The sequence below is a fragment of the Athene cunicularia genome, assembly GCF_003259725.1.
Source record: "Athene cunicularia isolate RWA chromosome 4 unlocalized genomic scaffold, athCun1 chr4_part3, whole genome shotgun sequence".
Lineage (NCBI taxonomy): Eukaryota > Metazoa > Chordata > Aves > Strigiformes > Strigidae > Athene > Athene cunicularia.
In genome coordinates, this window is record NW_020799100.1 from 4,746,148 (window position 1) to 4,759,806 (window position 13,659).

The 13,659-nt window shown below is 42.1% G+C and overlaps 1 protein-coding gene across 4 annotated transcripts in view; it reads right to left on the minus strand.

The window, feature by feature from the left end:
- Window positions 1-13,659, minus strand: part of IL1RAPL2 (interleukin 1 receptor accessory protein like 2) — a 393,161-nt gene that overhangs the window by 59,754 nt on the left and 319,748 nt on the right. The gene's annotated exons all lie outside the window — the stretch shown is intronic.

A 13,659-nucleotide genomic window follows, 5' to 3' on the forward strand; every position in this document is an offset into this window, starting at 1 on the left:
AGCTGAAATTAACTCCTATCTTTTGGTCTAACTACTAACCATAAAAAAACCAAACCAAACCAACTGGTAAATTCTTTGTGGTGGATTTATCTTCTTATTTGGACAATGCCTTTTGTAATTGGAGCTTGATTCATCATAGACAAGCTTTCATATGCTCCTACAACACACACTAAACGCAGTCACAGCAAGCATCACCAAGAAACAAAGGGTGCAAAGTCAAGTGCGTGAAAGCTAGGAATTATCTGCAACCTTAATACAGCCTCCTTGTGCAACTGCAGCACCAGACAGCCAAACTACACGTACACATCGTATTTCTTCCACAGAGCCATTGCATCATGCTTTGCACAGGATAAATGCTGTCCATGTAAAGAGCAGCTATTCAGTATTTTGCTTTCTCCCCTTTGTTCACTGTGTGGTCCCATGCTTTATTTACTTCACATTTGAAAGCTACTTTGAAGACAGAATTATTAATTTCCTCCTCATCTTTTCTATGGAGTTAATCTCTTTAGTTTCTAATGGCTTCACAAACAACAACAAATCTAATTTTCACAGCAACTCTGAGAAGCAGGGAGTGTGCGCACTGAATTTGGTCCACGTAAAATTGCCATGCATTATGCAGAAGATCACTGCATGTTGGATTGAAAACTGCCTTAGGCAGTGACTTTTCCTTTTCATGGTAAAGTGCCATGTGTATCAATAAATCCATACAGAGCAGCTGTGACATTACAAGATGTCTTAGTTTTTCTGAACATCATGCCACAAAAACCTGCCTTAACGCCACTTAAAAAATACCTCCTAGGAATGAGAAATGATTTCCTGTTACTTACACGGGCGCAGACAAGTTGATGGAGGGGGGTTAGGCACAGCCAAGAAGGACCAGGGTCAGATTCAGATCCCACTAAAGTGCAAGGAATGCCTACTCGCTGGAGCACTGACTCATCAGGCCCTAAAGCTAATGGTGCAGTTTTTGTTGAAAATAGGCAAACTCTTTTTTCAAAGTGTGTCTTCCACTAGTGGAGAGGTCTAGAGGCTTCTTTATGCAGGACAGCCTGGTGTTCTCTGTTTTAAAATCTTTCTGGCAAGCCACGTAGAAATGATACTAAAGATTGCCAGGGATTTATAAATATCAGTGGTGTTAGCACAGTTTTAATCATATGATAAATGTGGTGCAAAATAGGATTTTTAGGTAACAGTCTCTATTCTGGATGAATGTTACAGACAAACTTCTCAGCAGGGTGGTTTTGTAACCTCTTCACAGACACCATTTACAGTGTTTGATATACTTCTATATGGTACCTCACAGAACATTTTTTAGTGTCAAAGGAAAAAATCTTTTGCAGAGGTCTTGAGATACTGGTCAAACCTCGTTAATTAGTCAGGCTGTCAGCTTGTCAAATGAATTATATGGATTTGCAGGTAATAGCTCATTAACAAGAAATAGCTACTGCTAATTATAACAAGGTCATGAAAGCAATATCATTCCAAATTTATGAAGGAATTAAAAATAATAAGGCAAGTGCCTTTTCATCTGAATGCAGATTAAATGATTAATAAATATCTTTTCTCAGTATAAAATCGTTGATTCTGATAGTTAAAGCTATAGCTAGGTATCTCTTTTACTGGAAGATGAGATTAAATTAGAGACATCCCACAACTTTAACTTCACCCATTATTTAACCAGACATATTGATTCACAACAAGCACTACTCAGCTCTTACTGGTTATCCTCTTAATAATATTTTCTATGCCAAGACCTTTGTAAACAACCATGTGTGCAATTACAGAATTCTGCTTTCCAGATTAGCTGGTAAATGGGTTTAACTGCCACAAAACACCATTTTTGTAATAAATTACTCTACTCTGCAATTTGGTTTAGCCTAAGGTAATGAGAAATGTAACTTCTTTTGAACGAATAATTTACAATTTGCACATAGGCAAATGTTTGTATATTTAAATGCTCCTGGAAGTTCTGAAACTAGCAATATTGACACAGCACATAAAGGATAAAGCACTAGTATGGGGATGCTCTGCTTTTCAGGGGGTGGAAACAAAGGTCATCCAGTCCCCTTTTCCTCCTGCACAACATACTACTTTTGAATACTGCTGAAGTCCACGATTAACCACTGTTCCCTTTTGCAGGACAAAATTCTAGGTTGCATTAAATCCCATAGGAAATTTGCCGTTGATTTCAGGAGGGCACAAAATTATAATTGCATAAACACATTTAATATTTTGCTGTGCCCAGAATAGTAGATATCTTTCTGAAATCCACAGCTCCTGGGCAGTTTAAGAGGTTACAGTCCCTGTATGTTTGCTTGGCCCTAGTAACAGAGATGACAGAATAGGCAGCAAGTCTGTGATTCTCCATCACATTTTACAGCCTGGCATACAACTTTGCCTTGCCACCAGCTTCCCTTAACTTCAATAATACAGGCTGTGAACTGCATGGGCTGTTCTGTCCTGTCTTGCTGTGGAGTGTATCTCCAGCACTGGAGAGCCTCAACTGCCCAGCATCAGCAGCCAAAACTCACAATTCAACAGAGCTCTAATTCTCACTCAGGACCCAAGAAGCAAGCCATGCCCTGAACCATGCCTGTTGGCAGAAGAGAAGTAGGGCAGTGAATTAGAAAGACTGATATCCATCATAGAAAATTTTGGTCCCCACGCTGGCTTTTTACTACCCAACCTAGTTGTGGGCAATGGTTTCTTCCTGGTGGCTAGTACAGGCAGAGAGAGAGAGCTGATAAAGCATTTTCAGGAGCAGTTTGTAACAATGTCTCTGTGACAAATTCCAGCAGAATATCACAACAAAAGACAGCTGTCATAATGCATTTTCACTACTGAACTGAATACAATGCGAAGCAGCAAATTGGGACTTTCATTTCGCCTTATGATTAAGGAAATTTCACTGTGTTCTCTTGTACCTGAAGGTCTTCCACTATGTTGCCAAAACCCAAAGACAACACATTTTCTCCATGAAATGTAAATATATACAGCAGTTCAAAATCTGGCCTGAAGTTCCAATCTGTAATATTTTTAACTATCCCTACTGAGTACAGAACGGTTTCCCTGCCAAGGAACTCTGCAGGGAAACAAAGCAAAAGAATAGCTTGTTTTGTATAAAAATTGCAACATTTTTAGAATATGGAACCCTACTGGATAGTTTTCCATGAGGATTAAAAATCTCTGGAACATACAAGCCTCTGTAAAATGTTTCTCGCAGTATTTGAGATAATTGTTCATTTCTGTTGCTTTGGTGGGAAGTATTCCCACTGAATTGAGTCTTAAATGCTAAAACAAAGAAAGCTGATAAGCGCAATAGAAAAGCAGGCAGTGCATGGATTTCAGAAACAAAAACAAAAGTCACTTTACCTCTTAGGAAAAGCTTTGTAGAAATGTGATTAGCACAAGTCGCATTAGCAAGCCAGCATTAGCAGTCAAGAAAGCCTCATTACTTTTAAAGTTGCAAAGGCAGAGCTAATTTCAAATTTCAGCTGTTGCAGTATAATATATGTACAAATAAACTGAAAGCAAGGGATTGAAGCCATCCCTGGACACCACACATGGTACACATTTCCAAAGTGTTTTTGTGTGTAACAAAACATTCTCCTTTTATCCAGTCACATTTCAGCTGTTGAAAGGCTACCTGGCTTTGCAAGTTACTAATATGGACAGTAAGCTCAGATGTTCTCTGCCAGTGATGATGATCTCCAGTGCAACTGACCTCCCAAATCAAACTGGGAAATTAGTGTCCCTCCCGCTTATGTACCATGCTTCTTAAAGAAATCTGGTGTTTTACTTGCAAAACTTTGTTACATTTGAAGAATTATTCTCTGGATTTCTGAAGAATTATAGATTTCTCTGGATTCTCTGAAAAATTATTTCTCCATTACTACCTACTAAAAGAAGTTATGTAACCTGAAGCAATACCAATAAAATAAAAATACATGCTTTCCCTCTGCACTGCAGACCTACCATGGGGCATATCTTGTCAAAGTTGCACAAACTCCACAAAGCCTTATCACTCATTCTGCTTATGGATCTATATGCATCATGACTGACAGACCACCATCGCTGAGGTCTAACTGTTTTCCAGGGACAAACTGCCTTTTTTGTAAGCATCTCAAAGTTGAGGAGCTCAGCTTAAAGTAATTCATTGTCTGGATTTCACCCCTAACGGCTGAGTGCTAGAATCCTACTTTAGGCAAAACACTCTGTGTTTTGAGATGTACAATCAATAGCCAAAAGGTAAAAAGAAATAGGGAACAATTTATTTCAACATAAATACTTGAGGCTTTTCTATTCGCTTGAGTACCAGCTTCTTGAGAACATACCACTTCAGCCAACCAACAGTTCACAAACACCCTCCTGCATCCCCATGCCCTCCCCCTCCTGGGGAGGATCTTGCAGAGCTCTGTTCCCAGCCAGAATCCCCTAAAAAGAGGCTTGAAGGAGAGAGGTTTTCTACACTGGAAGTCATATTAGGACAATGCTCTTGGTTTCTTATCAAGTCAGTTTTACGGTATAAATAGTAACATATTTCTCACTGCTTTTATCACAATCTGTCAAACTACCCCATACCTACTGAAAACTGCTGTAGCACTATGAAGTGGAATGAGTAGAAATAATACTAGGTTTATTACTGAAGTGAGGGTTTTGTTTACACTTAAAGGCTCAGTCTCAATTTCGTAACAGTCAGAAGCCTGAAGCCATCAAACATGTGGCAATTAAATATTTTTGAGAAAGAAGGTGAATGTAAATCAGAGATTGAAGGAGACATTTGTAGAAAACACAGTGAATTCCTAGGGATTTCTATTTGCTCTGGAATTTTTTATCTCAGCAGGCCTATATAAGCACCAAAAGTTTTAATGAACATTAACAAACTATAATTCATGTCTCTATTTCATCTGCACAGCCCTACTTCGCATGAGATTTGGCAACGGAGTCCCAGTCTTGGCACCAATCTATCGTGTGCTCTCTGCTCCGTACGCTGCTCACCATCTGTCCAAGCAACAGCCGGAAAAGCTCCCCTGCCACAGTCCTGCAGGACTCTGCATTATGCATGCTGCTTGCAGCTGCCCCCGACACGCTGGGGCGAGGCGAGCACAGGCCAGCGCTGACCTGAACCAAACAGTTGGCTGATCCATCTCACACCTTTCCTGCAAGAGTGGGGCTGGACCGAATCACTGCTGCATTACTGCTGGGAAGCCATGACATTTTATTTAATGGTTGATTACTTAAAATATTAAATGAAATGAAAAGAGGACCTGTGTAGCCCAAAAGGGAAGTGGAACATATGACTTTCAATGAAGTTATGATGCATATTCCCAGGACCATCTTGCCGAAGAAATCCCACATTAAGCATTTTATTTCACAGCATTTTTTTTTTCTCTGGAAAATGCAACTCCAGTAAAGATTTGATATTCCCTTTAATTTAAAACTTTTTATTATTTTGTATAGATACTATATTGTGCTGGTATACCTGCATAAGCAGATGTACAGTAGATTGTGTGGGTACACACTGATACTCAAGGGACAGGGGAAAGGAAGAGAAACTCAATCATGAGAGTTACAACCAATCGTCAGAAGGACAACCAATGTATAAATGTAGACTAAATTAGTGGTAAGGATTTATCTAAAATGGCTCTGCCTGTGAAAGGTAGTAATAAATAACACAAACACCTAAATACGTGTGCGTGTGTGTGAATGCTTTATCTGGGAAATTCACAATCCACTAACACTGGCAATTATTTTTCCCACTTAAGAAATGACACAAGCAAAGCACAGAAGAATGATCAATGTGTGTCGTGGCCTAATGGATAAAGCAAGACAGAGTGACAGAAATCTGGGTTTTACTCCTAGCTCTGCCACTAGCCTGCTGTGTGTCCTTGGACAAGTCTGTGGGTGCCAGTTTCCCCATCTGTAAAGCACTGGGCTCCTTGGTATCAAGCTTTGAGCTGGAGACACTGGAGCAGATTTGCCCTGAGCCAACCTATCTCTAGCACAGCTGGCGCCAAGCTGTAACTACGACTTCCATCTGGATTCTTCTTGCCCTTGCAGAATTGCCTGACTCTCTTTGTGCCCTGCTCTTCAAGGCTCCCAGCAGAAGGCAGAGTATTTTGTGGGCTGAGCCACACAGAATTGCAGGACCAGCTTGAATCTGGTGCTGCTCCCAAGCTAGAAAGCTCTTCTGAAGCCTGGATGGTTGGGGAGCAAATACATTGACATTCAGATGGGCTTATTAGCTCTAGCTCTGTTAGACCATCCCAAAATCTGCACTGCCCCCAGCAGAAGCACCCAGCGTATCCACTCTAGATTTCCCCAGGCTCTCCACTGAGGGACTGCAGCACAGAAAAGCCCCAGGCTGCCTCACCACATGCCTCAGCTCCGTGCTGCACAAAAGCAGTGAGACTGCATCCTGCCCAGGCAAACCAGAGATGCAGCTCCATTCCTCTGCCTCCCTGCCACACAGATAAATGGCAGTGAACGGGTTATTATTTATGATACCTCCTCCTGCTGAGCCCTACAAATGCCATCAGAGAAAAGACATATCGGTTTGAATTATTATATTGGAGGAAGGGATCTCTTCAGTATCTCAGAACCCAAGTATTGTACACTATCTAAATGTACTCTGTCAAATCCTTCTTGCTTATTCATACCAGCAGTCCCATTGAAATCAATAAGGCAGACAAGATATGGCCTGCTGTTACTAAGCTAGAAGCAAAGAGAATGTCATTTTCAAGGACTATATTCACTGACTACAACAAATTAGTCTCCAGCGAACTTGCATACATTTGGGTATTTCGTTTTATTGATGGCTTTAGGAGTTGTTAAACACCTGGCTCTTGCTACCTAAAAAGATTTAAAACAGAATATTCATGGAGAAAAATAAATGATCATATGGAGGAGTGGGGCCTTCATGTGCTAAGTAGAAGTTTGAGCACTTACAAAGGTAGCTGCAAACCTCCTACTAACTTCAGCACTTAAATCTGCAGGGATATGGCACAGAAACCCAGCATAGCCTTACCAACCAGTTTTTTAATCTCCTCCCTTCTTCTGTGTAGTTCCCTTGACCAAATTTTCAGCTTATACTTTGTACACATGGAGTTCCCACTCTGTTTCAATCCTTGATGTATATCACTATCAAAAAGAATTAGTATACCAATAAAACCTGAGATTTTGAAGAAAATCATAACATGTTCTCATTAATCAATTGATTTCTAACTGACTTTTACTTAGTTTATATTTAGGTGGACTCTCAAAACACACAAAGGGTAGCCAACCCTTCCTTAAAGACCACCATAATTTAGCATCACATCTTTTTAGATGCTTTGAAAGTCACATTTAATTCTTCATTTTAAATATTCAAGCATGTCTCTAGGATCATTTTTCACTCAGTTATATCAACATGCTCTAACAAGTGAACATGAGCTTAACAGTCCAGCTGTAAAACAAAACTCTTAAATTCTGTAATCTCTGTCAGATAAACAGTTATGTTTTGTCAGATTTGGTGAGCTACTTTGGCTTGTCCATTATCCACTCATCCTCCTGCAACAGGACTATGAGGAGTCTTCAAAAAACACGAGACATGTCTGTCTATTCCCGTCACTGTGAAGAGCCCGTGCCCCATACTCACGAGTATTTGAAGATCTGAACTTTCACTATATTGTATCTTTCAGTAAAATGCAAAAGCTAAGAGCAAAACTTTGAACACAAAATATCTATTTACGAGTTTACAACATGTAGACAGAGCTGTATAAATCACAGAGCAAATGGACGTCAACTATGGGCATGAACTCTTTGTCAGCTAGGAGGGGGCCTTAAGAGTGGGTGCTCTATAGGAGGGGTTGCAAAGATGAATACTCGTGTCACACTGTTTTCCTCAATGACCTGGAAGCAAACACAAGATCACTTGCTAACGTATTTGTAGGTGACAAATTGTGGCTCACTGATACATCGTGAAGAGGACAAGCCAGTGAAAATGATGGGGATCACTGGCAAGCCATGCCCAGTCAAATTAAGTATATTTTAATTTAGCAAAATGCAAAGAAGTTTAGAAACAAGAAAAACAGATCAACTTTCAGGAAGGGTAATGCCTCTGCATTACTGTTAAGAACTATATACAGATATCTACACATACACACCAGCTCCCAGCATTATATTAGCTGTATGAAAATGCTAATTTATTCCTTAAATTTGAATACTAAAGGGTAACAAGAAGAAGTAGAGAAGTGTATATAGTACTTGGAAGACCTTGTGTTAGCACGCAGTGTGTTCATGTCTTGTCTTAGAAAAAATTGGAGAGAATACAGAAAACAGCCCCAGAATCTTGACTACATGGAAGAATTCATATAGTGAGACTACAGAAATCTCAATACATTTAGTTTATAAAAAAGAAGATTGACAAGTGACTAGTTTATACAGTGTAAGCATCTTCCCAGAGAGAAAACAAGCACTGGGTACTTATAGTATCTCTTGGCTAGCAGAGGAATTACACAAGAAGAACTAATGGCTGGGAACTGAAACCAGATAAATTCATTTGGGAAACAAGGCATTACTTTTGAATGCTGAGCCAAGCAATATAGTGAGTTCTTCATTTCTTTACTTTTCAGTTGGAGGATGCCTTCAGAGAATAAGCATTGCACAGACACAAGTTCTTGGGCTCAGTCTGAGAGTACCAAGGTAAACTCACATAGAGGGGATCAATTTCTGTGATCTTCCATTTTTTTCTGACCTTAAAAGAAATAAATTTATCCATGTACACAGACCTTTTGCAACTGTCGAAGAGATGTAATAGTTTCCTTTAACTATCAAACACTGCAGTGCAGCAATGGGGACCCATTAGCACTTGTGACAAATTTGCTACTATCAGGTAGTGACACCATTCCCAATATCCAGACATGAAAATGGTCTGCCACCACTGCTGCTGAGGGGACGGGTTATGTTTGTAAACTTGTAATATTACCATAGGATCACAGAATCCCAGCTTGGAAGGGACCTCAAGGATCACCTGGCCCAGCCTTCCTTGGCAAAAGCACAGTCTAGACAAGATGGCCCAGCATCTATCCAGCTGAATCTTTAAAAGTGTCTAATGGTGGGGAATCCACCACTTCCCTGGGGAGATTATTCCAGTGGCTGATTGTTCTCATTGTGAAAAATTTTCCTCTTGTGTCCAAGTGGAATCTCCCCAGGAGTAACTTGTACCCCTTACCCCTCATCTTTTCCATGTGGCTCCTTGTAAAAAGGGGAATCTCCACCTGCTCTGTAGCCACCCTTTCAATACTGGAGCAGGGTGATGAGGTCTGCCCTAAGCCTTCTCTTCCCAAGGCTGAACAAACCCAGCTCTCTCAGCCTCTCCTCACAGGGCAGGCTCCCAGTCCCCTGATCATCTTTGTGGCCCTTCTCTGGGCCCTCTCCAGCCTGTCCACAGCTTTTTTGTATAGCAGGGACCACAACTGAGCACAGTATTTCAGGTGTGGCCTGACAGGTGCTGAGTGGGATAATCACTATCTCTGCTGGTGATGCCCTTGCTGATGCAGCCCAGCACCCGCTGGCTTTCTTTGTGGCAGCAGCACCCTGTTCACTCATACTTGAGCTTGTTCACCAGGACCCCCAGGTCCCTTCCACAGAGCTGCTCCCCAGCCAGGCAGATCCCAGCCTGTGCTGCACTCCTGGATTATGTCCCAGGTGCAAGGCCTTACACTTGGCCTTGTTGAACTTCATAAGGTTCTTATTAAACCACTCTTCCAGCCTATCCAGGTCTTCCTGCAGGGTGGCTCTCCCTTCCTAAGTGTGGGGACTCAGTTTGGGATCATCTACAAACTTCATCGGGGTACACTTGATCCTGTCATCCAGATCACTTATGAAGATACGAAACAGTGTTGGGCCCAATATCAACCCCACTTGTGACAGGGTGCCAGTCCGAAGAAGAGCTATTTCTCACCACCCTCTGGGTGTGCCCTGTCAGGCAGTTCCCCACCCACTGAACAGATCACTTGTCTAGACCATAATACACCAGTTTTTCTAGGAGGCAGCTCTGGAGAACCATACCAAAAGCCTTGGAGAAATCCAGATAGACGATGTCCACCACTTGCCCCACATCAACCAAGCAGGTTATTTTGTTATAGAAGGTGATCGGGTTGTCAAACACAATTTGCCCTTGGTGAATCCGTACTGGCTTTTCCCAATCACATGCTTCATTTGACTTGTGATAGCTCCCAGGAGGATTCATTCCATAACTTTCCCAGGGATTGAAGTACTGATGAGCCTGTAATGTCCTGGATCCTCCTTCAAGCCCTTCTGGTAGACGGGGGTGACATTGCACACGCAAGCAAAGCAAAACAAGGAATTCGCTCACCCCTTGCCGTGGGCAGGCAGGTGCTCGGCCATCCCCAGGGAAGAAGGGCTGCGCGGTGGCTTGGGGAGACAAACGCCACCACTGCCAGCGTCCCCCCTTCCCCCTTCTTCCCCCAGCTCTACGTGCTGAGCATGACGCCACACGGCCTGGGATGTCCCTGGGGTCAGTTGGGCTCAGGTGTCCCGGCTGTGCCCCCTCCCGGCTCCTTGTGCCCCCCCAGGCTCCTCGCTGGCGGGGTGGGGTGAGGAGCAGGAAAGGCCTTGACTCTGTGTAAGTACTGCCCAGCGGTAACGAAAACATCCCTGTGCTGTCAGGGCTGTTTCCAGCACAAACCCAACCACAGCCCCATACTGGCTACTGTGAAGAAAATGAACTCTACCCCAGCCACAACCAGTGTAGTGACTGATTCACCTCTCCTGTTTAACAGCAGGCCAATATTTTCCTCCAGATTCTGCTTATTGTTTATGTACCCAAAGAACCCTTTCTTGTAGTTTTTGACATCTCTGGCCAATTCCAATTTGAGATGAGCTTTTGGTTTTCTAACTGCATTTCTGCATGCCCTGGCAATGCTCTTGTAGTTCTCAATGGGTATTCACCTGCTTTTCCATCTCTGGTATGCTTCTCTTTTGGTTCTGAGCAGCTAAACCAGGGGGTCTTCTGCTTTGCCTACTTCCCCTACCTTTAAAGGGGTTGAACTCGTTTTGTGCTTCCAGGAGAGTGTTCTTGAAAAACTCCCAGCACTCGCTAGCTCCTTTATCCTCCATGGAAGCTTCCCATGGAATCCCTCGCAACTGAGCAAGCTAAAGTTCTCTCTTCTGAAATCTAAAACCTTCATCTTAGCCCTAACCTTCAGTGTGCTCTGCTGTGAAGGATAGCTCATTAGTTCCTCCCTGGTGATATTTCCCACAATATCTCATTGGCAATTTCACGCTCTTCTCTGAACTGGATCTAGTTCTGCTTAGTAGCCCTTAAGGGGCTTCCCAAAGCTGTCCAGTTCTCTTTTAGCACACCCGAAGACTTGCAACGCTACTCGAGATTGGCTCCACTGTCAATCAGCAACAGACCCAACACTGCCTAGTGCAGAAAAAATCTACAGCATGCACTGTAGAACTGAGAAAATCTCAAGCCTAAAAGCTCAACAAATTATATTGGAAAAACCTGCTACACCACTTGTCTCTGTTAAACACTATAAAGGATCCAAAAAAGAAAACTTGTGTCTGCATATATATTAGGTAGCACCTCACTGTGCTGGGAACCCTTTTCATTTGTATCTCTGTTGCTCTCGTAAGTGGTTAGAGATGTCCCTAAATCACCTCTCAAATAATTTTAATTTCTCCAATGAAACCTTTATGGACTTAAAGGTGATTTTACATGAGTGAAAAATCCAGGCAGGTTTTGGAACACACCTTGAAATAGAAAACATCCACGCATTTTTAAATGTGGCACTGCAGAAAGTGAAATGAAATTAAATGAAACAACATTGTCTCTGCAACATAAAACATGTTCTAATGTTCTAGCTCTGGTCATGTCTCCAAAGGCTTGTTAGCTGATTTCACCTGAATTAGCTCCGTTTGGGAAAAAAAAAATTAAAAAAAATTAAAAAATTAAAAAAAGAATTGTAACAAGCTGTCATGAGCAATCTGTAAAACAAGCTGAGAGTTTGCTTAGTCATTTTGCCTTATTATTACTGTGTATAAAACCTGAAGAGGGAAGCTGCTCAAACATGCCTTAGACATTTCTCTGTCTACTATGCCCACATCAGCTGCTGGTAAGCAGAATCACTGCAGTAACAGCACTGTGGCGTGCTTCCCCACCCCAGGATACTGCAGTGTGTGTTTCACCATTAAATGCCTGAGGAGTGCTTACATTCCCCTGCGTGAAGTGCCTGAACAAAGCTTAACACGTCCCATGCCAACTCCCCAAACTACATTTCAGGGATGCAGGGCTCTGGCGGGTCAACAGCGTGTGCCAGGAGATCACCCTCACACCATATGTGCACAGGAAGGGTGTCACTGAGGACACTGCCATAGGACCTGACAAGGTTTGGTCTTCCATAACACACTTGTCACGGGAGAGTGACACTGAAGAATTCCTCTGCTCCACACAGCTCCTGGATTGTAAACTCTCATGACCCTGGTCCTCATTAACTACTGGGACAACTGAATCAGATGACAAGAACCAGAAAGATGGTGCTCTGTACTAAATTAACATTTCTTCCTCTCTCCCTCAAGCAGAGCAGAATTAGTCTTTTGTTACAAAAGCCAAAGCTACCATTTATTTAACTAAAGTAAGATGAAGAGCACTCTACAGCAAACATGACCTAGCACTCTAAATGGAGAGGTACTCTTTCAATACAAGATATTATACTATAGGCACCTGCAGACTCTGTCAAATAAAACCTTAGCACATGAGTTTTTGGAAAGCATGAGGCTTTTTATCTAAAAAGATAGGTTTCTAGTGAAATTGTATTAAAAAAAAAAAAAAGCCAAGTTTATTTCTATACAAATGAGTTTCCAAACAAAAAAATGGTCTCCAGTTCATGAAATGAATGAATAGATTTTTAAGTGCTGAAGCTAGCCATCACTAACATCACACAGTCTGGCCTCTGGTATAACATAATGGTAGGATTTGGAAATGGAAAACACATAAACATTAGGGAAACTGCAATAAGAAAAGAGCTAATCCATCTTTTGGGGTCTAAACCATACGAGTGGAAGCTGCTCTTGTATCAGGGGAAGGTTGCAGCCCTGACAAGCTGCGGGTTTGGTTGGCTGATTGTTGTTTCATAAAGTTAATATGGGATTGCAAGGCCAGGCTCTTCTGCAGAAAGTCCCTTCTGTGTGGGTGTCTCAGTCCCCACCCAGACCTTCAATGATTACAGCCCACTGAAACCTTAGTAGCAGTAGGTGAAATCCTTATGCTGTCTCAAAGCCTTGGCTGAAGATGACAATGTTTTGTATTCCAGGCCCCAAATTAATTCTCCAGCGTTACTGGGAAAGTACATATGTGCAGGCAGCAACATAAAGAAGCTCCAGATTATTTGCCTATCAGGGTATATAAGCAAATGCTCAAGTATTTAGCAATGGACTTCAGCACAGCCTTTGCTGGACTGAGCCCTAAAATTTCAGGGTTTACTGACTCTGTCACTACAGCAAAGCGCTAACAGATTGCCTAATGCATCACACACACCACCAGCAGTGTGCTCACAGTCCCTCCTCAGCTCTGGATGCTCTCCCGGTAAACCCGCACAACTATCTCATTTCTAGGTAAATGGAAATTATCAGTGCCTGGTAATGGGGGAT